The sequence below is a fragment of the Lepidochelys kempii genome, chromosome 3 (assembly GCF_965140265.1).
Source record: "Lepidochelys kempii isolate rLepKem1 chromosome 3, rLepKem1.hap2, whole genome shotgun sequence".
Classification (NCBI taxonomy): domain Eukaryota; kingdom Metazoa; phylum Chordata; order Testudines; family Cheloniidae; genus Lepidochelys; species Lepidochelys kempii.
The window spans coordinates 88,975,807-88,999,318 of record NC_133258.1 but is presented as its reverse complement, the minus strand read 5'-3'; the positions used below and the strand labels follow the sequence as shown (position 1 = coordinate 88,999,318).

The window sequence follows — 23,512 nt, the reverse complement described above, 5'->3', positions numbered from 1 at the left end:
GTGTTTCCAAAGGGGAACATTTCAAATTGATAAAGGGTTATGATCTCGTTGTCAGACCATTTGAAAACAGTGCTACTTTCCTTTCAGTTTAATCACATGCTAGATTTTTAATAGCCTAATTATTTGCTGAGTTATTAACATGGGGTAATTCCTGTGAATTCAAAAGACTTAGGTTCAAAATATTCCAGAGACCCTCAGTGATGCTTGTTACATAAAGTGTCTTTGTACAACACTGTTAACAAAAAAGAGGGATGAACCTGCAACACTGAAAGATTTAATTGAAAACATATTATTCAATTTCCTTTATGTGTCAATGCGTTTGCAAGTCATTTCATTTAAATGCTTCAACAATGCTAATACTCCAAAAGGGGTAAAACTGAATAGATAAAAGTCTTTAGAAAAAAACTGCACCAGTTATGGCACAAAGTTAAGGATGCACCAACCATGAATTACAAGCTCCTTTTATAAGGGGTTTATTATTTTACCTTAAAAATGGTTTGAACTGACAATTGGTATTTAAGCTTCTTTCCGCCCCCCTTTCAATTTTTCTTCTACACGAGTTTGGCTGGTTTTTTATTACAGAAGGATGAAAGGGGGAGGGAGGAACTTTCTGTGGCTTCAGATGCTTTTGTCATCACACTCTACGGAAAAACAGCAACTTTTTAAAAAAACTTAATTTTACATACCACTTAATCCTTAGTTTGGAGTGGAAACTTTTCAGCAAATGATTTAGGGTCACTCTATTTAAAAATCTGTTGTGTTTTAAGATTTGAAAATTGGCTAATGAAAAGAAAAAATACATTTTCAATGCAAATTCCAGAGCACCCTCACAAGAACACTGTTACAGCTTTACAATACGGATTGAAATTATAACGTGTAACATTTCTGAGGGAATCATCACAACTCACCCAAAAATCATTTTAACAGTGTCTCCATAATATGTACTACCTCAGGAAGGCTTAAACTTTGTACTACAAGAGATGCTGGCAGTTTGCACATTTGCAGTTTGAAGGCCAGATTTAATTTACATTAAGTCAAGCAAACTGTAGCCATCCTTATTCTTAACAGAGTGATGCAAGTAACGGAATCCTACAGGTCAGAACACACGATTCCCTTCTCTCTGATCAGGTGGAGGAGCATTGCACTCTGGGAACTGTTGTCCAAGGGCCTCATCTTTATATTAAAAAGTGAGAGAGTGGTCATTAGCTGTATTGAAGGCCACATTTTGGTGAACAGTCTGTACCTTCTCCACCTCTGAGACAAAACATTTTATTGTGACAGCTTTGAAGAACTTATTAGAATGTTTGATATCAACAATCACACTTCATCATCCTACAAACTGAATGGCTCATATAAATGGCTTCTTTATACTGTTATGTCTATACATTTCATTTAAAAAAAATATATTGTTTTGAGGCACCTCTTTTTCAATCCTTGCTATAGGGATTTCAAGATGGGTCAGAGTTTAATACACTGACTCTGAAGTGCTGGGACATGGACTGAAATTGAGATACCTGGAAAAAGCCCAGAAAGCAGAGTAATTAAGTAGAGTTTGGAGAGCAATTATACACATTGAAAAATAAAATAAAACAGCTATGAGAGTTACAGCTCTCAGCTGTACTCCATTGCATTTCAGTATAATGCAGCAGGGATCTCTGAATGTGAACACGATGCCATATTAATGGGGGGGAAAGGCAGACAGAGGAAGGAACAAGAGCCATAACTTGGGGTTTCCTTTAGCTGGAAACGTTAAGGTCCTGATTTGTTTGACATTTGTTTTTTAAATGTACTTGATTCAAATCACTTATCACACTCAGTAACTCAGTAAAAGTGAGCGATATGATGACGTAGAATGTAAATAAATTGAAACACTCAAAAATTAAGCTGGCCTAGGGACTCAGAGGCAATAAATTGTGCTACCACAAGGGAGATCCAAGGGCCCAGTTCAGCCACATGCTTAAGCACACACTAACAAAAAATCTTAGTAGTCTCAATGATTTCAATAGGACAATTTATATGCATAAAGATAGGCACAGTTTAAGTACCTCATTGAACTGGAGCTCCAGTTGGGATTCTGGATTTTGTCTCTTATTTAAAACAAGTAATCCCATAATGATCCAAAATAATACATTTCATGCTTAGTGTTATTACACTGATTGGACCATTGCAATAGTATTTCTTTTTATAAGATCTGACCCTTGTCCTAGGAGAGTGACCACATCAGATGACCCATCCTAGCTAATCCCTTAAGATTAACAGGATCTGGAGGAAGCATCATCTGATCTTCCTTTGTCACAAAGAGGCATCAAAGACCCATAGAGAAGAGAATCTATGAGACAGAGAATTCCAGAAATACTCAGCCCACCATAGTAATAAGCATAATATAAGTCTCTGAATAGATAGATGGACACCTGCACCAAGAATAGTGACCTTAAAAACAGACACCAAAAATTCACTCCTGCAATTCATGACTTCATAATCAAGTAAAAAGGAAAACCTATAAGAAAATGTAAAGACAGCAACACTCTTTAGTAAGAGTGGCGACACTACAGTCCCAATTCAGCAAAGGACTTAAATATGTTAGGTTCATCCCTTCCACCTCATGCTTAAATCCCCCAACTTCCTATGCCATTAAATAAAATGAGATTTTTTTATCCTAGCATACAAAAAGGCGAACCTGTATTTTTAAAAAAAACCTCTTTGTAGCATACTGTAATCTTTAGCAGACAGTTTTTACTTGTGCAGGAATATTGAAAATAAACATGGAGTCCCATCCAGATTGTCATGAAGGCCAGAATTGCCCTTTTCATTTTAAACAGGATGGGCCAGCAATTTCTCTTTGATGTGGCATGCAGCCTTGCTAAATTCTAAACCCCAAGACTCTGTGGTTGGTGAAGTTGTTTAGCATGGCTTGTCTTGCAAAGTTGATGGTTCTGCTTTTGCTGTCAGCTTTGTCATATTTTAAAAACAGTCCACAAAAAACAAATAGTGTCAGATAGGGAGATGGGAGGGGAGAAGACACACCATCATGGAAACAATGTATATTTGTTTCTTACAACATAGTTGCCACTCATATCGCTTAATTTTCTGCAAAACCATTTCACTGAACACAGAAGCCCTAAAATTCAGTTTATCCTGTATCTGTAACCTAATACACTGTAACCTAATATTGGCCCTCATACCAAAATAAAGATAAATATGCAATTTCTTGTCCAGGCCACTGCGTCTTCTTTGATGTACGCTGTCACCTGCACATATTTAAAGTTATATGACAATTTTCATTCAAGGTCACACGAGACACACACTATACCTTGTTTCAGAGTAGCAGCCGTGTTAGTCTGTATTCGCAAAAAGAAAAGGAGTACTTGTGGCACCTTAGAGACTAACAAATTTATTTGAGCATAAGCTTTCGTGAGCTACAGCTCACTTCATCAGATGCATTCGGTGGAAAAAACAGTGGGGAGATTTATATACACAGAGAACATGAAACAATGGGTGTTACCATACACACTGTAAAGAGAGTGATCACTTAAAGTGAGCTATTATCAGCAGGAGAGCGGGAGAGGGGGAAGCTTTTTTGGATATTTATAAAAATATATTAAGAGATATTACATATAGACCCATGTCCAAGAATCATTTGTAAATTGTGAACATAATACATCAAATCGTTGTTCAACTTTGAGGAAGCTGCAACCCCTTTCTACTGGGGAACTCAGATATGGTACAGATTCAGTTCATTGATCTTTTAGTACCCTAATTAGCTCTCAACCTCTCTTAGAGCTCTGGGTCATTTCAAAACCTCCAGTCATTTGATTTCCTAGTTTTGACCCTTTTCCATTGGCCTCTGGCAGTGGTCCCATATTGATTTTCTGCTTGTGTAGTCTTTTGGTGATGAACTGTTTGATTCATGATTATTTCATTTTCTATCATATTTAGGATCCCAAATGTTGAATTCCCATTGTGGAAAGGGAAAGAATCTAGATTTAAAGTAAAGTCATTACTTTACATAAATATCCTTCAAACTTTTCCTCTAAGTCTATTAACATTTAATTATTTCTCTTACTTTAATTGCTCGGTTCAAATCTGATTAAGCATGTAATATTTTGTTAATTATTGCTGTTCTTTGGTACACAGATTTAGGTTGACTTGTTGAGCTTTCCCTTTTGTAATTTTGGGTATTGTTCTACCAAGAGTCATGGTTATTATTTTGTAAGAGCTTGTAGACACTGAAGGTATGTCTACATTGCAATGAGAGCTCGAGCTTAGACTCGGGCTCAAGTCCAAATCCCACTTCCATCTACACGCAATTCTGTCTAACTTGGGCCCAAGCCTGGGCCGCAGGACCCAGCAGGGATAGAGCATTCAAGCCCAACACCCAAGGGCGGGTTCAGACCCAAACCATCATTTTGTAATTCGCACACAGCTCAGTCCCAGACTGAGTCCCACAGACTCAGGTCCTGAGGTCCAACAACCCTATCCCACAATCCCAAGGGACAATGTCCTTTGACCCTTCTATCCTAAGATTGGTCAATCAACTTCCAGGAAACGGAAGCAACCTCCTCGTTCAAATACATTCTGGGTCCCTATTCAGAGGAGCTTTTTGATGCCATCCCAAGAGAGCTGCCTGCCATGGAACCAGCATTTAACCCTTCCATTTTGTTCTAACCACTGAGCTGCAGGCAGAGTGAATGTTCTCCTGCATTTGTAAGGCCACGGACATGAAGAAATCCTTTTACCAAGCATGCTGCTAGCTGGTCACAGGAGCAGACAGATTTTGGTTAACCTCTGGCACAACGCAAGCAAATGATTTGACTTTAGCAGTAGTTCCAGGAATGGCCACGTGTACCAGCTGGCAGCATTGGGGATTCACTGGACTGGTGACCAGTGCATGGAGAGGATTAAGTGGCTCATGACCAACTACTGGAAAGCCAGAGATGAGAACTGTACCTCTGGGAACTCGCCATCCTCCTGTCCCTTTTATGAGGAGTTTGACCAGGTGCTGGGTACTGTACTGAGCCACCAGCACATCATAATAGCCTGGTCAGCTGGGATGGTGACCTTCTCACCTGTGAAACCACTATTGGATTGGAGAGGTGCCGGCAAGTGCCAGATGAGGCTGCCAAAGTGACTCTTGTACTCAAACTGGTCCCCAGGGAGACTTTGCTGCTGGAGCAGTTACAACACATTTTGAGTCCCTACTCAAAGAGCTTTCTGATGCCATCCCGAGGGGGGCTGCCTGCCACGGAACCAGCCTCAGAAACACAAAAGGCAGAAGTAGTCCCTGAGCCTGGTAAGTTTCTGGCTCCATTTTTGTTGTTATTAATATAGGCATGGGAGCGATTTTCGATTTATTACCCAAAATTTATTGCAAGCCTTAGGCAACAATGATATCCAGTAATGGTGGATTGCATGCCAGAACCCCGGCATCAACCCTCCTTTATTCCCCCCCCACCACCACTCTGTGAAATTCAAAATGGAGACTGGGAAGCACAAACAACAGCAAAACAAGCATTTAAAATTAGTTTTTTACTAAACACTTGAACATTCTTACAGAAATGTGCTGGGGTGTTTATAGTAGGACCCTTATACTGTCTTCCCTTTTAGTATGCCATGCCATACAAATGAGGCATGCCACAACATAACGAGTCGCCTGTGAACAAAAAACAGTCTGGGGGTGGGGTTGGAAGGTTTAATGTTGTCCACAAGTGATTAAATCAATGTCCAGAGTATGACCTGAGGTTTGTATGCAGTCCAGAAATGTGCTGGGGCAGGAGAAGGTGGCTGTGTAGTTCTCTGAGTGTCCGTATTATTGTGTGTTTGCATGTGGTTCCTGGTAGATGCGTTAAGAGTAGCTTACACTGGGGGCCATACAAAGCCATAGAGAGGCAGGCAGTCATATCATGTGGACCCGAATGCATCATCTTGTTGATTCTCCCATGAATTTTGATCCAATCCTGGGTGTTGATAACCAAAAACTTTTCCCATAGTAGAACTCCAGATAGGTAGTCAAATTTCAGGGAAGGGCCCACCGCTGTAGGTCACCAGCCCATTCCATTCGTAGATGTGCTGCTCTGTCACCATACATTTGGTAATGCGGCTGGCTTGCCACTGGCAGCTTGGAATAAAATCTCCCTTTGCCATTCTGAAACCTCTAGGATTGTAATGTCCTCAATAATGTGGAATGCCTGAAAGTATAGAAAAGGTTTATATCGTAAACCACGACTCCCCTCTCCCACCAAAAGGCCAAGGAGCTCTCAAATTTTTCAACAATTTTAACTTGTTACTCATCACTGTGCAGTCTTTTCACTGTGATTAACTGAGTTTTGCCCCAGGAGCTTCTGAGAGCTGAGGTTCTCCTCTCAGAACATACTGAAATTCAATTTTACAAAGTATCAATTTTGGGCCTTGAGATTCCAAAAGGCACTTTTGCCTGGGGAGGTAATGCACCTATTGTGAAGCACTGAAACAATATCCTGCCCCAGCTGTGGTATGTGCATTGTTTCGTGTCTTCTTTTAAGCCCTTTGACCTCTGCTGACCCTTCGACCTCTGCTGCTCCTTCCACTTCAGCAGTGCAGGCTCACTGCAGCAGGTTACAGGGATGCAGAACTGTCACGGACAGTGTTTCTGTGACGAACTTAAGGTGGACATTCTGGACAGGGTTAAAAAGCAGGTGAAGTACTAGAGGGAGGAGGATTCATGGTAAATGCAAAAGGCATAGACAGGTTGCACAGCAAGAGAATAGAGTTTCAGTGCGTGAAGAGAGCTTTGCAGAGCAGTTTCTGAAACAGGAATGTCAGCTGAAAGAGGAAAATAGAGCCCAGCAGAAAGACCTGTTCGAGAGGCTGCTAACACTCCTGGCCACCAGAGTACAAGGTCCTGCGCCACCTGCACCATGTCCTGAGTCCCCTTCATGGTTCCAGGTGCTGCAGACCAGGAACACTTTGGACAACTCCATGGTTGAGTGGCCCATGCATTTGGGATGTAATAGCAGCTGGACAGGTCAAATCTACCCCATGAAGTCCTCCACCCTGTGCAGGCACACTCCCCTCTGCATACCTTCGCCCCATGTAGGCCTACCTCCATGCAGACCACAGCTCCATCCCCATGCAGCAGCACCAAGTGCATGCTAAAGATGGAAGAAAGAGAAAGGAGAACAGGAGACCAGATGACATGCAACAGTAGGGGTTTATTCTTTGGAACTAGTTTGATTGTTTACATTTGTGCATTTTGTTTTTGTTAAAGGTTTTGGTGTTGGTTTATTACTGGTGTTCTGGTACGCTAATGGCAGCTGGCCTACCTGGCAATGCTTTAATACTGTGCTTTTCTAATATATGTTGAAAATAAAGGTTTTCATTTTATTATGACATTTTATTTTCATCACAGTATCACATCATACAATGTGCATTTCAGTAATAAAGGTGATAAGGGACAACTGGGAAGTTGTATGCAAAAACTATTTCTCAATACATTTCCCTACATCAAGCTATACTGTAAATCCACAGTTCTTGCCATTCAACCCCGACCTCTATTTCATAAGCGGTAATGCCATTCATAGCTACAAAGCACAACAATCCATCCCCACCCACCCCCAACATTTCATTGCATGATATGATAGAATCCCATTTACTGTAAAGATTGTTCAAGCACATTCATAAACTTACTATTCTCCCCCTTCCATTGGCCCATGCATGGGCATAATGTGGGCGCATAGAGCTTCCCTTATTTGTGTTGCCCAGGTATATCCTCTCCCAACTGTGGTAGGTGCACTTTCTGGTCAAGTCTACCAGTTCACCAATCCATTACTGTCACTACTCCATTCAGGGTCACATGTCTGACTTTTGGCTTCAGAAAGATTACAAAGAGCACAACAAGCCACAATAATGCAGTCAGCATTGAAGACACAGGCATCCAAATGTGTCTGTAAACAGCATCAGTGGGATTTCAGTCTGCCAAATGCATATTCAACCATTCTGTGCCTGCTGAGAATGGAATTAAACTTTCTTTTTCCAGGCCCTCTGAAATCAGGTTATGGTTTCACAAGCCAAGGAAAAAGTGATACACCACGTCCCCCAGGATAACACTGGGGACAATAACTCCATTTATGACATCATTTGGTGGCAATAGTGTCCCAGACTGCCCATGAATGTGGACTCCTGATCATTGGAACACCCTGGCATCATGAACTTTTCCAGTGCAGCCCACACTGGTATTCATAAATCCGCCTCTGTGGTCCACATAGTCTGCATAATAATAGAGTCGTAGCCATTGAGATTTATGTATTCAGGTGCTCCTTGATGGGAGCATACTATTGGCATACGAGTCCCATCAATGGCCCCACCACAGTTTGGAAACCCCATTTTTTCAAAATCAACAATTACTTCAGAGATATTGTTTCTGCTCACTGCCTTTGGGTAAATCACACACCCTATTGCCTCCAAAACCTCCATGACTACTTTACCTATGGTTGACTTTCCAATGCTGAACTCATTGACAATGGACTTGCAGTAGTCTCAGGTAGCCAGTTTCCAGATGGTTATAGCAACTTGCTTCTGGACCAGTATGGATGCCTTCATGAATGTTATGAATGCTGGAGAACAAGCTGTTCACAAAGCTCTAGAAACGAAGCTTTCTTCATGTGGAAGTTCTGGACCCACTGCTGGTCATCTCAGATCTGCATGATGATGTGGTCCCACCAGTCTGTGCTTGTGGCTTCAGAAGAGCAGATGGATATAGGGGGCACCAGCAGCTATCCAGAGAGTCACGAGCAGCATCAGCCAGTTCAATTCTTCCATGTCTGTATCATCCTCACCCTTCTCCATCAGGCACCTTTGATACATCAGAAACTGCCACCACAATGTCTACCAGCATCTCATTGATGCTCTGCCTGTTTGTTTAAACAGGACTGAAAATGCAAGCAAGAGATACTCTTCAAATGGTGACTCCTCCATGTTCCTGGCTCCAGTTGCTAGAAGTGCACAGATTCATGAGACTGCTTGGCAAGATCTGTTGGTAACTTGGCAGGCTGCCACAACTTTCTGTACTGTGCGAGGTGAACAGTCAAATTTTCCCATACTGTACCAGGAACCAAGGCCTAGAGCAGCCAGAGCTGAGTAGGGTGCTAAGAAACTTGGGATATGGTGGTTTGACTCAGGTCAGGGTACTGCAGTGTGGACGCTAGAACCCTGGATTTGGGGCCCAAGTCCAGAAATTCTAAACCTAGGGTCAATACACAGTGTAGATGCACAAGATCTAGGCTTACGAACCCAGAGTCCATGGACTCGAGTTCCACTAACCCTGGGCAGTGTACATTGCAGTGTAGACATACCTTAATGCTAGATTTACTCCATCAGTTTTGTAACAATTTACAAATATATCAGAATGACATTTCTAGTTGTCTCCCCAATGGAGATTTTTAGGTCTTTTCTAATTCATTTTTTATAAATCAACTATGAACAGTGAAAAACTGTTCATGATAGCAAATAATTTCTTCAAATTTTTGATTATATTCTGGAGTGCTTTTCTTAATCCATATATATTAAGTATTAATGATCATAGTTTTGATTTGTTTTCCCTCCACATCTAATACTCTACAAACTCTCTCGTGTGTCCCCCCTCCACCCACAGCTCACAAATTCAAATATTTTCCTTCTCCGCCATTATGTCTGTACTTGAATAAATCAGGTATTAGTCCCACTTCTTGTATTAATTCATTCAACTTTTTTTTAAGTATTATGAATCAGTAGCCACACATACTACTCTTCCTAGAAAACAGAATGCATCCACCAATTTGATTATTTTGTTAATTATTGCCTTTGAGTGACGTAACATAAAAGCTCTTATTTGTATTATTGTGATCTTTTGAATTATATTTTACCAATCAATATACACTTCCAAGTGGAAGTATGAACTCATCTTCTGGAACAATATATATTTAAAAATTGTTATATTCTGTATGTCTATTCAAACAGCGTCATATTCCTAAGTCCATGGCAACTATTAATCACTAGTGTAATAACTAATCTGTGTCATATTCCATGGCATTTTTAACCATTTGTTTTAACATCTCTTCTTTTGCCTGGTGTTTTACAAAATAATTAGGCCCCAATTTAGCAAAAAGTTTACACATGTACTTAACTTGATACATTTTCAAGACTGCACTTAAGCATGGGCTTTAAATTAACCACACTGGGATGCTTTCATGAAATAATATCCTCAAACATTTTTTGAAGAGCTGGTCAATTCTCCCCCGCCACCTTGTATATCCCTCACCCACCCACATTCCGATAGGAAATGTCTATTTTTCAGCAGAAATTCAAATATTGAAAATTTTCAACCAAAATCAGAAATATTTTGGCTCAAAACTATATTTCAATTTGGAAATGCTGGTATGGTGCTTGCTGGGAGTTGTACTTCAGGAGCTTCATACTCCCATTCTTTCCATAGGCTGGGCTCCTTGGTTGCAATATATCTCCATGATGCACCATAGTCTCCCCATCATTGGAGTTCCTGGCAATGGTGCATCATGGGAAATCTAGTCCAGGCAGGAAGCCTGGCCCAGAGAAGAGAATGGAAACTTCAGGCTACTGAACTATAACTCCCATGAGGTTACCACTACAGTTTTCCAGAACAAAATATTTTGGGTTTTAACCAAAATATTTCTGTTTTTGAATGTTCTGTTGTCAAAGAAAAACTGAAATTTTCCATGGAAATCAGACACTTTTCAGGGTCCCCCTCCAAAAAATCCCTAATTTTGTACCTATTTTTCATTTGTTTGCTTTTATAGGTCATTATATAGAATCTATGTTGTGTCATCTTTTCTGAATTTCTATATATCTATATTTGTAAACTTTCACAAAAATTCTTTGCTATTGAAACCTAGGAATCCAAACATAACTTCAGCTTCTTTCATAATTCACATATATAACAATGGTAGAGCTAAATTTGTACCACTTTAGTGTACATCTCTATTGATTGTTTTTTAAACCAGGAGTTATGTTACGGACACCGCTTTCATTTTCCAAAGGAATAAAGAGATGTTTTGGAAAATAGAGGTTATTTTATGAATTTTAATGAAAAGAAAACATTTTAGTTCTATGATGACACCTTCCACATTTTTACTATTCAACATACAGTTCAATACATATGAAAGGCAAATATAAGGAAATACAGTCTCCAAAACTAAATGTGCTTGTTAATCTTACGTTAAATAAATGTTTACGTTTCTGTGACATTAAGCATTGACTCCATAAAAGCTGGAATTCAATAACCAATTAGTAAAATTAGTAAAACTTCCAAGTCCCTGGGACAAAAACCCAACCACATAATTGTCTTAAATACATATGAATTATCATGGTCAGCCATTGTACGTTAGTCAAATGGAAAAAGTTGTATTAGCTCCAAAATGCCAAAAATATTCAGTGAGTGAGGTAATATCTTTTACTGGACCAACTTCTGTTGGTTAGAGCAGTGGCTCTCAGCCTTTGCAGACTACTGTACCCCTTTCAGGAGTCTGACTTGTTTTGTGTACCCCCACGTTTCACCTCACTTAAAAGCTACTTGCTTACAAAATCAGACATAAAAAGACAAAAGTGTCATAGTGCACTATTACTGAAAAATTGCTTCCTATCTTATTTTTACCATATAATTATAAAATTAATCAACTGGAATATAAATATTGTACTTACATTTCAGTGTATAGTATATAGAGCAGTACAAACAAGTCATTGTCTGTATGAAATTTTAGTTTGTACTGACTTAGCTAGTGCTTTTTATGTAGCCTGTTGTAAAACTAGGCAAATATCTAGATGATATCTACCCCCTGGAAAACCTCTGCCTATCCCAAAGGTTAGGCGTACCCCTGGTTGAGAACCGCTGTGTTAGAGAGACAAGCTTTCAAGCTACAGGGAGCTCTTCTTCAGGTCTGGTAAAGGTACTCAGAATGTCACAGCTAAATAAGAAAAGGAGTACTTGTGGCACCTTAGAGACTAACCAATTTATTTGAGCATGAGCTTTCGTGAGCTACAGCTCACTTCATCAGAGCTAAATAAAAGGCCCATTCGGGGAAGTGGCCCATTAATACCCTTGTAGTCCTAGGTCAAAAAGGGGGGTTAGTGGGTTACAGATTGTTGTAAGAATGATAAACGACAAAAACACCCTATCACCTGTGGGTGAATATTTTTCACAAAGCAATCACTCTAAATCTGACCTATCCTCAAAGGAAACCTGCACAACACTTTCAAAAGAGGAGCCTTGGAACTAAAATACATAACTTTGCTAGACACTAAAAATCATGCTCTTAATAAAGACACTGGATTGATGGCTTACTACAACAATCTGTAACCCACTAACCCCCCTTTTTGTCCTAGGACTATAGGGGTCTAACCTTCACCTTGAATGGTCCCTTAGAATATGTGCTAACTACTTATGCTAAACTATCTGTTTGACCTTGTATTTAGCTGTGATACTTTGAGTACCTTTCCCAGACCTGAGGAAGAGCTCCGTGTAGCTAGAACACTTGTCTCTCTCACCAACAGAAGTTGGTCCAATAAAAGACATTACCTTGTCCACTTTGTCTCTCTCATATCCTGGGACCAACACAGCTACAACACTGCACACAAAAATATTCAATGATGATTCTTATATGTTTTGCATCATAGATGATTGAGATGATGTTCAAGCGTTTCCAGAAGGGACAAAAGATTCAACAACAGTTTCCAACAATCACTTCAATATCAGTATCGCTATGACATCCTATGCTCTGCAAGTTAAGATCATTGACATTTGGAAGTCCATTTATTTATATATTTTTTCATCATCTCAGATGCAGATTAGAAAATATCTCAAAAGAATTAGATATTTATGATGAGTACAACCAAATTATAATCACCAGAATAATAAATGAGAAATATAGACATGTAGCATGGATAGATTTCAGTTTTACCAATCTGGTAGAACAACCAAGAGTCACAACTATTTGTACATTTATATATATTCTGTATATTTATATAAAATTCTGTGAAATTGATCAGGTACAAAATGTGCTAAAAGTAGTAGATTCAACATTCTCATTGATCAGATTTTAAACAACCACTAATTAACAGAAATCATCAAAAAAGCAAAAGCAAAACTCCAGGAAGAATTGAGTGGCTGTCACAAAGAAGCAAGTACAACTGCACTGGGAAAACTTACTCAACAGTTGTTGCAAAAGACTAATTCCAAAAAGACAAATGCCCCTCTCCCACAATCAACTTTGGGTGACTTCATGGAAAGGACACAGCACCCAGGTGCTGGGGAAAACTGACAGAGCGTGCACTTTCGTATCTGCCCCGTTCCCATTGACAGAAGGTGGAGGAATGGCTTAGTTTAATGGCTTTCACTCCCTTACCCCCTTACACCTTTGTCTATTTAAGCTTGCTTGGGCTTTTCAAAAAGCCTCTTGCTCTGAACAGCTACCTCTCCTCCCACCCTTAATATATTCATGACAAGGTGGATGTGAGTGATTACCCACTCAGGAAGGAATTTTTCCCATTGAACCAAAATTGCCAAGTCTGGTGGTTTTATTTTCCCAACTTCCTCACAGCATCATGGAAGCACCGTTATATTATAGCATTAAGACTTAAAAAAGCATAATATTAGGAAAAGCAAAACCATTTTAGCTTGTCGCAACTTGCAGCCAGCATCCATTGCAGATAAAGATAAATGGGAACAGATCCCAGAGGTATATATGAGACCCGGGTTTGTAGTAGTGGCCCTTTTGCCTATGGAAAAAGGGGAGACCTAAAGTATTCATGGGCTTAGGTCCTCCCTTGAGAACTTCTCCCCTCCCTAAGTGTGGGAAGTGGATAGGATTCTGTAATAAGTTGAGTCCTATATGTTAGCCTAAGTTATTGGTTGTACAGTCGGAGTCCTGAACACTGAACTGGACACAATTAGAGGCCTGGAATGAGAGAGTGGGAGGCAGGGCACATAACGCCTTACCCAGCATTAAATAAAGTTGAGACTTGTGTCTGTCATTCCTTCACCTACGTATCCTGTTCAATGAAGAAAGAATCTGCTCAGGTCTCAGACTAGAAGTCTTAGTGCTTGGGCTCGTCAGTGCTAAGTGATTTTGCAAGCACTGCTTCTGAGAACTACCTTCTTTGGACATCTAAAAGAATGGACACACCAAATCCTTTGAATACTGGTGCACTGTGTTTCCCAGTAAAGTAGTTGTGATTTAAAAAAAAAAAAAAAAAACACAGAAAAAGCTTGTGAATCTTGGGTCTTGGAAACATCTGCCTCAGGGGAAACAGGAGAAAAAAAGAAAAAAAAGAGGATTTGACATACTACAGTATGTGCTGGCTAAGTGCTAACTCCAAAGTAGACTGTACCAGTCAAGCCAAAAGGAACTTGAAGTATTTCTATTTTAGCCTGTCCTAACAGATAGTTTATTGTTTTTATACAGTACAGTATTCACTAGTTATAATCTTAATAACTGCATGTTACATGTAAAACAAGCTTGGTACTTGACTGCCCTGGACATACCAATTTTATTCTTATTAATCTGCAATGCTCTGCTCAATTTGAAAAGAAACACAAAACAAGAACAGCTCAGTAGGAAAGGCAGAGCAGTAATTTGCAAAACACTTAATTTTCCTAAGAGTTAAAAAAAAAAACGAGGAGTACTTGTGGCACCTTAGAGATTAACAAATTTATTTGGGCATAAGCTTTCATGGGCTTAAAACCCACTTCATCGAAAGCTTATGCCCAAATAAATTTGTTAGTCTCTAAGGTGACACAAGTACTCCTCGTTTTTTTTGCTGATAGAGACTAACACAGCTACCACTCTGAAACCTCTTTCCTGAGAGTGTCGTCTCATACAGCAAAAGAACCTGCAATGAGTTCCCTTTTGAAAATCATTCTGTTTCTATTTTTTCCCCTACGAAACATATTTCAGCTGAAACAAATTCCATATTGTGACTCAATATTTTAGCTTGTTGCAATACTTAGCAAAACTGATAGTTAATAGTAGGGCTTCAGTTCCAAGTGGGTTTTTTTTAATGTTTGTTTTTTAAATAAATTCTTCCTCCATTATTGATGATTGCCAGAAGCTGGGAATGGGTGACAGGGGATGGATCACTTGATGATTACCTGTTCTGTTCATTCCCTCAGAAGCACCTGGCATTGGCCACTCTCAGAAGACAGGATACTGGGCTAGATGGACCATTGGTCTGACCTAGTATGGAAGTTCTTATGTATTCTTTATTTCATCTATCAAATCAAAGAATTCTCCATGAGAACTCCAGTAAGCAAGGAGTGCTAAAAGGGAACCTTACCCTCACATCATTCAGTCTGCCTGCAACCAGTGGTGAGCTGGAGCCGGTTCACACCAGTTCGCTAGAACCGGTTGTTAAATTTAGAAGCCCTTTTAGAACCGGTTGTTCCATGAGGGACAACCAGTTCTAAAAGGGCTTCTAAATTTAACCGGCCAAAAGTGGCACCTTAGGCGAAGACTCCACGGATGCTCCAGCCCTGGAGCACCCAAGGGGAAAATCTGGTGGGAGCGCAGCTTCCCGCCCCACCCCCAGCCCCAGCCCACCTCACCTCTGCTCCACCTCCACCTCCCCCCTGAACACGCCGCCCCACTCTGCTTCTCTGCCCCCCCAGGCTTCCCGCGAATCAGCTGTTCGCGCGGGAAGCCAGGGCAGGCTGAGAAGCAAGCAGCGGTTTCCCGCTCAGGCCCAGGAAGGCAGAGGTGAGCTCGGGGGGAGGGCCGGAGGCGGAGCACGAGGAGGGCCGCCCATGCCACAGCAGGTAACCCGGGGGGGGGGAGGGGGCGCAGGGGAACCACTCCCCGCCCCAGCTCACCTCTGCCACCCTGGGACTGCTTCTCAGTCCTCCCCAGCTTCCCACCGAACAGCTGATTCACGGGAAGCTGGGGGGGGGGGCGGCGTGGAGAAGCAGAGAGGGGCGGCGCATTCAGGGGAGGAGGTGGACCGGAGGTGAGGTGAGCTGGGGCCAGGCGTGGGGCAGGGAGCTGCCAGTGGGGGCTCTGCACCCACCAATTTTCCCCGTGGGTCCTCCAGCCCCAGAGCACCCAGGGAGTCGGCGTCTAAGGCACCACTTTTGATGTGATCAGTGGGGGAGCGACTGCTCCCCCTGCTCCCCCCCAGCTACACTCCTCCGCCCCTAGGAGCCAGAGGGACCTGCTGGATGCTTCCTGGGAGCTGCCCTAGGTAAGCACCGCCGGGACTCCCCACCTCGCCCCCCAGCAGGTGCCTCTGGCTCTTACAGATGGGGTGGGCACCCACTACGGTGGCCCATGAGACCCTCCTGCCCAGTTCTGGGGGCAGTCAGGGGACAGGGGAGGGGGGTGGATGGGGCAGATATACTAGAAGGGGGCATCAAGGAACGTGGGGGCGGGGGGTTGGATGGGGCAGGAGTCCCGGGGGGCGGGGGTGGGCAACGACCCCCTCGTGGGGTGAGGGGGGAACCCGTTGTTAAGATTTTGGCAGCTCATCACTGCCTGCAACCACTGGTTAAACACCATTCTCTATGGGCTTGTCTTCATGGGGTAGCTATTGAGAATAAGCTAGGGTGTGAATTAAAGTGCAACAGCTATTCAGTGCTAGCTCTGCATGTGGACACTTTTATTCTGAATTAACAGTGCTTTGTGTGGCTTAGTTTAATCCACTTCCAGTAGTTATTCTGCAGTACCCATTTTGGGCTAGTAAATGCACCAGAATCGGGGGTGGGAAGATAACTGGACCAGTGCCGGCTGTTTATTCTTACAAAAACCTCCAGTTGCATGCCAGGATGAAGTAGTATAGTCACTCAGGATGTACTGCATATCGCAGGATATGTGCTACTGGTCTGGGAGCCTTGCAATACATGCTAACTTGCAGACCATGCACTCTTGGAATTATGGTGCATGACTATAGTTCTAGCTTGCCCCCACTTTTAATGTGAGCATTACTTAGGAATCATATCCTACCAAGAAAATATAGTAGGAAGTGAAGGAAAATATTCTCCCCAGTGTAATGCCTAAATGGGTTAGTAAATACTTTCTATTTTAATTTGACTTTTCTAAATTAACTAGAATGGGATTCACAAAACCTTCCTGGTTACATATTAGCTGCACTCTGTTGTCCAAGTTGTACCAGCTCTCCTTCAATAACTGCCCAGGAAAGCTCTCTAACAGTACTTTATTTTTCCTTCTGAACTGAAGTTGATTAAACTTTCTTCCAGAAAGAGACGAGAAGCTAGATCATCCATATTTTCCAATTACGAGGCTCAGGAAAAATGTCTGAAGACAACAAATGGCTTCTCTATCAGCACTGAAGCATTCTGGACTTCTTTTCATGAGAAAAATGCTAATTCTTTTCTTCAGTTTTTCAAAAATCACTTCTTTAGTTTTTGCTCAGACAATTAAGACTTCTTAAAAGTTATCTCCAGTTTATCTTAACTAGTTGTTCTAACAAAAAGTAATATAGATCATGAAAAGGTCAGATTAATATTTCAGGCCACTAAAGAGAAAGGTGACAAAGACAAAAGGCAGACATAGCAACAGGAGAACTGCCAACCTCAAATGATCCAAAACTATCAATGAGACCCCAAAATTTATGAGATTAAAAAAAAAGCAAACAAAACAAACAAACACCTTTTTTGATTGTATCACCTTCAATCGGAAGTAGCCCAATGTTTGTGTGATCATTTCAGGGGCAAAATTCAATCTTAAATACAGAAACAAAAATGTTTCCTTTTTGTTCGCTGATTGACAGGAACTCCATTTACCCTCTGATGTCTCTTGGGGTGTGGAAAGCTGCCGTTCTGTCCCTCTCAATCTTGCTCCTAGCTAGCTAGACAGCATAGGCACAGCTGTCTCACTTAGGATTGTGTACACATACAGAGCTAGCTACACTGAGCTTCTCCCATTGACATAGGTCAGGGGTCGGCAACCTTTGGCATGCAGCCCATCAGGGTAATCCGCTGGCAGGCCGCGAGACATTGTGTTTACATTGACTGTCCACAGGCACGGCCACCCACAGCTCCCATTGGCCAGGAACAGCGAACTGCGGCCACTGGGAGCTGTGGGGGACCAAAGTAAACAAAATGTCTTGCAGCCCACCAGTGGATTTACCCTGATGGGCCGCATGCCGAAGGTTGCCGACCCCTGATGTAGGTACTCCACCTCCCTGAGAGGCTTTAGCTGTGTCAACAGGAGAAGCCCTCCCATTGACATAACAACGTTTACACCAGGGGTTAGTTTGGTATAACTATGTTGCTCAGGAGGGTGGAGCAACAAAATTATACAGACATAAGTCTATATTATAGATCAAGGTGCAGATTCTCCCTGTCTACTCCTCAACAGTCTCTGGTGCCTCATTTGTACTCTGTATTCACTTGCCTTTCCCACATATTTCCCCCTCCTTTTCCTCTCACAGTCATCCCATCACAGTCATCCCCACACTCCCCTACACCCCTCTCGGTTTATCTCCTGCATCCCTCATTCCTTTCTCTTTCTGCCTCTACAATCACACTCCCAGCACCTCCACATTCCCGTCTCCTGCCTGACCCTCCTATAGTGAATAAAGGTAGGTCTAAACTGGAGCTGGAGATGTAATATCCTGTTTTGGAAGACATAACCATGCTAGTTTTTATCAAGCTAGCTCACTAAAAATAGTGGTGTAGCCACGGCTAGGTACATACTTAGGGCAGGTAGCCCGTCCCACCTCTTATGCAGCCACTGCTGCTCTTAGCACACTAGCTTGATGAAAGCTAGTGCAGTTATGTCTACCCAAGCTGGAAATTTCATCTCCAGCTCCAGTGTAGACTTATCTCCCTAGGAGCCAAATAACTTCTCTGTAAGCCCAGTTTCAGTCCTCTGAGAAAAAGTTAAAAAAATGTGCATGTTCATGATTGAAGGGTGACATGTTCTGGAAAGGGAAAGGCTTTCTTAATAATTTTTAAAAACTGAATGGTTTACATTTCCAAAAGAGCTCAGTGATTTTGAGTGCCTCAGTTTCTATGGGCCTAATCTGAGAGATGCCTTGCAGAGGTCTGATTTTTTCAGAAAGTGCTTAGCCCCAGCCCTCTGAAAAATGTGACTATTGTAAGTGAAATTTTGGGTGAATATAAAGGGACAACCACTGGAAATGGTTTTCATCCAGGCTTCGATCTGAAGCACCCGACCATCATTTTGATGGTGGTTGATAGTATGTGAAGTGGAATGTTCACAATTGGATCACCATGAGTATGGGTGTAAGAATCAGGCCCTAGGCAAGCAGGTGCAAATTTTCAAAATATGTCCTCTACTTTTGCAAACACATGACATAATTTCCGCACTACTTTGTATATTCAAACACATGCACAAATGTGTGTCTTGCCTGTAAAATAACAGTCCAGGTTATTATACATCAGAAGGTAATTATAATGTTTTTACATCAGTGAGCATTACAGACAGTCAGAGAAGAACACACCTTTCACTTCACTTTTAAATAGAAAGAGTTGAGTATTTTTACTAGCGTGATTAAATAAACCTTCAAATGCGAGCGGTGTTTCAACTCTGGAATAAAAAGGCTGTCCTGTTGGCAAACATTTCCCTTACTATTTCATTTCCCTTGTGATAGTGAAACAATATAGGTGCATTAAAATGCTATAAAGAACTACTTCTGTTTATTATTTAAAGGGGGGATACTTGACAGAACACATGGCTCTGCGACGGAAAAGGGTTTCTTTTAGACTATAAGAAAACAGTTACCACTTCATTACCCAACCTACAACATTAGATTATTAACAACAAATTTTCTAAGAAGCTACACAGAGATATATTCTTGTTATGGCACATTAACTTCTGTACAGTAGTTATTAAATGATATCATGTGCTCAACTACAATCCTCTTCCAGTTTTGGCTCCCAAAAAGAGTCAAGGCTAACCCTGTGTTTTTAATTTAAGAATAAATGTTCATCACAGAGACAGCACTGACAAAGAAAATCAATGCAATGTAATACCACAGCACAAAGTTTGTACTCACTTTTCTAAAAAGTCACATGCTATTCATGGTTTTCCCTCACCCCATCTAGCCACCTAGGGCTAAACTTTATAATCAATGAAATTCATGGCCTCAATTTGTTTAGTTTGGGGCGGGTGTGTGTGTGGAAATCTCACTCTAATTCATTAATGGCACTTAATAGGAGTCACTCATCGGCATCAGGGTTGCCACAAATTCTTTCTTGACTAGCAGCCAGCTTATAGTTAACCTGTTGCTCTGATAAACAGAATGATGTGGTCTCTGGTCACAAAGCACAGGGTGGGTCTATAGCATACTTAATTTCTCTGCCTCCATTTCTCCCATCTATAAAACGGGATAATACTTCCTTGCCTCATGGTGGTGTCACGACTATTTGGTCCTGTTAATAGAGTGCTGTAAGTGCTATGCGTTCACATTAAAGCGAGAGATATTTGAATACAGGTATCACTGAATCCATGCTCTTCTTAATCAACTTGTTTTACTTTTGCTATAAACCAATTCAGTGTTGTGTCTGAAGTGAGGAATTACACTTACCCAGTTAAATTAATTAGCTGTGATGTATGGACTCTTTAAAGAGCAGTAAATTTAATATCTTCCATGAATACACAGCGGCAGGGTCTGTGCATTGCAGAGAAACTCCTCTGATGAGCTCGGGGACTGGAGTTCACTGAGTGGGCTGGGAGAGCCTCAAGGAGTTTGCTGGTGAGGAAAACAGACTGGAGTGGCAGGGAGATGGCACAGAACTCGCGCTTGCTGAGGCAGAGAGGTAACACAATGACTCACAGCTCTGGGTATCCTCAGAAGCGTGTTGCAAGCTCATGAAGTTGCCATGAGAGAGAGGTTATTAACAGTGCTGTTAAATTAGTTGAGCTGGCTACTCAGGATCCACCAGTTAAATAACTGGAGAAAAATAATAACCTAACCTTCATCAGACTGCACTCTCACACCCTTTAGTGACCCCCAAGCTTACATGGAGATTAACCCATGAAACCATTTCAAGGGACATTTCATAATTGCTGACAACTCTGTACAAATTCCATCTGGGTTTTAGTTCTCCCGTGGCACAGGAGGCTTGTGATGGTATATTTGGAGAGGGAAAGAGAAAGGAAGGAGAAGCAAAGAATCATCTCAATAAACATTCCCAAAATTTAAGCCTCATCCTGTGCGTAATGGGGGACGTTGGGCGGGGGTGAATTGTTTCACAGGTACAACTCAAAATGCTGAGGCTGGCTCTGAATGCCCACAGCATGTTGGAGTAAATACATAGTATTAATATAATAGAAAGAGACAACACAAATGGCCCTGTAGCAGTGCTTTCCATTGCTATGGGTTCTTCCATTTCTAATCCAACTCTCTTAATCTCTAGGCCAGTAGGGGCTAGTGTAACCGTGCAAATTTGGAGAGTAGTGAGGGGGATACAAGAAACACTATTCATCAGCAACCTTGCAGACAACTAAGGAGTAACAACTTGGATTCGATGAGGTGATCCAGCCAATCCTCACTTGCAAGGATTGTGATCCTAATAAAGAGCTTCAACATGTATTGAATAAATACACATGGCGATACAAATTCAATGAAATTAAAGTGGGTGGAACTGGGGAGATCCTCAGTGCTTTGGACTGAACTCCACTCCTCTGTACCTCTTCCCCTCCATTTATATATTCCACCTGTCAGTGACTTCACAAACACCTTTGTGTGATCCCCATTTCTACCCCTCAAAATTTATTTTGTGCATTCCACTTTACTGCTCAATATCCACAACAGCAATCTGCCAGTGTCTACATCATCACTGCATTACCACTCTGCATCATCACTAGCCACTGCCTGTCCTATTGTTTTGAAGAACAGCACTTCACTGGACATGTTTAACATGCTAAAGATTAGTAACCTATTAAAATGCTTAGACTAGATTTATCTGGTGGAGGGTTCAGAGGTGGATTACAATTTGTATGTGGCAGCTAATGTCACAACTAGACCATTCTCCATACCTAAATTTTGGAATGAGGAGTGGTCAGAGCCACAACTAGACCATCCAGCAGTGAACTGCCTTAGAGCTTAATGTGGACATCATATAAAATCCAGCTATGAATTGCTAGAACCTATATATAGAAGATATATAAAGGATTATTAAAGAGGGAGAGAGAGAGAGAGACACACACACACCATTTAATAGTCCTTAGCCTCATGTTTGGGGTGATTATAGAGTTCAGTCCACTTCAGAATATTGAAAAGAAAAATAATTGGTTTCCATTCATGGTGCCATTCTCAAACAGATTTTAAAGGTAATAGTTGCATTTGGATATAAATCCCAAGCCAAAAATCCCCAACCAAATATAAATATTAGCCAACATGCAAATAACAGGCCTGATGTTTAGTGACCATATTTAGTGTGCAAACAGTTCTATTCTGAGTACCAAAAATAGATTTTCCTCACCTTCCCATGGGAAGATCCTCTGAGCACCCAAAAGCATGTTGTGGCACTGACAGCTGGTCAGAGGTTTCAGCATTAAGTAGCATAGGAGCAAAATGTTGATATACATAATGTAACTTTATATATAATTTTAACATATATAATACATATCTATGATACATATGTTAATACAGGTAAGTATGTAAGTATTATTACATGCACACACAAAAAATAAATGTAGACATTATCTGTCAGAACACAAGGGCAATATGGACTGTGAACTGGACTGCTGAAAGTTCCAATCTGAACACATTCTTTTAACCTCAAAAGAACTGAGAGATTTATGAAAAAGAACAGTAAAGAAAACCTAAATTAATTTCTTTCAAAGCTCAGAAATAAAAATATTAGCTCAGGTTAGGTTTCCGCTAGTTGTTTTGTGTGTGTGTGTGGGGGGGGTGTTGTTTGTTTTAAACCAGTCTGTACATCCGCAATGTTCATACCACTTCTGCTTCACCAACTGAGAAATGAACTAAAAGTCAAGAGAAATTAATTTAAGAAGATGATAGATTAAAATTATTCTATTTGATGTTGAATATTTTATATTTGTTAAATAAAGCAGGAATTCTAGGCACTGATCCTTGAAAACACCTATGCATATGCTTAACTTTACACTTCTGAATAGTCTCACTGAAGTCAGGCTACTGATGTGCATAAAAAGTTAAGCTCATGCATAAGCGTTCCCAGGATTGAGGACTGAATGAATACATGATACAAACTGTCAACATCCCTCAGTGGTGAGGTCTTAATATCATCAAATAAGTATAAGATTCATGTATCTTCTCTGTATTATCATAGGAAACTATCAAAATGTCATACTTCTAATTTAAAAAGCATAAGCAGCACTCTATATTTGTAGTTTTGTTTCCTACGTATATTCAGCTAGCTTGGCACTGTCTATCTATCCTGTCTGTCTCTCCACTGTCTACCATATCCTTTTAAAGCTCCTGCAACCAAAATAAGCATGTTATATTTCATAAGCAAAGGCCAGTTGGAAAGAAACATTTACTAGTTTTTCTAAATAAAAGTGACTAT

At 41.1% G+C, this 23,512-nt stretch overlaps 2 protein-coding genes across 4 annotated transcripts in view; one reads left to right on the top strand and one right to left on the bottom strand.

Annotated features, from left to right (window-relative positions):
- The window catches only part of NT5DC1 (5'-nucleotidase domain containing 1), a 238,149-nt gene that overhangs the window by 131,243 nt on the left and 83,394 nt on the right, over positions 1-23,512 (bottom strand). The window lies entirely within an intron of this gene.
- COL10A1 (collagen type X alpha 1 chain) overlaps positions 1-23,512 on the top strand; it is an 81,776-nt gene that overhangs the window by 782 nt on the left and 57,482 nt on the right. The gene's annotated exons all lie outside the window — the stretch shown is intronic.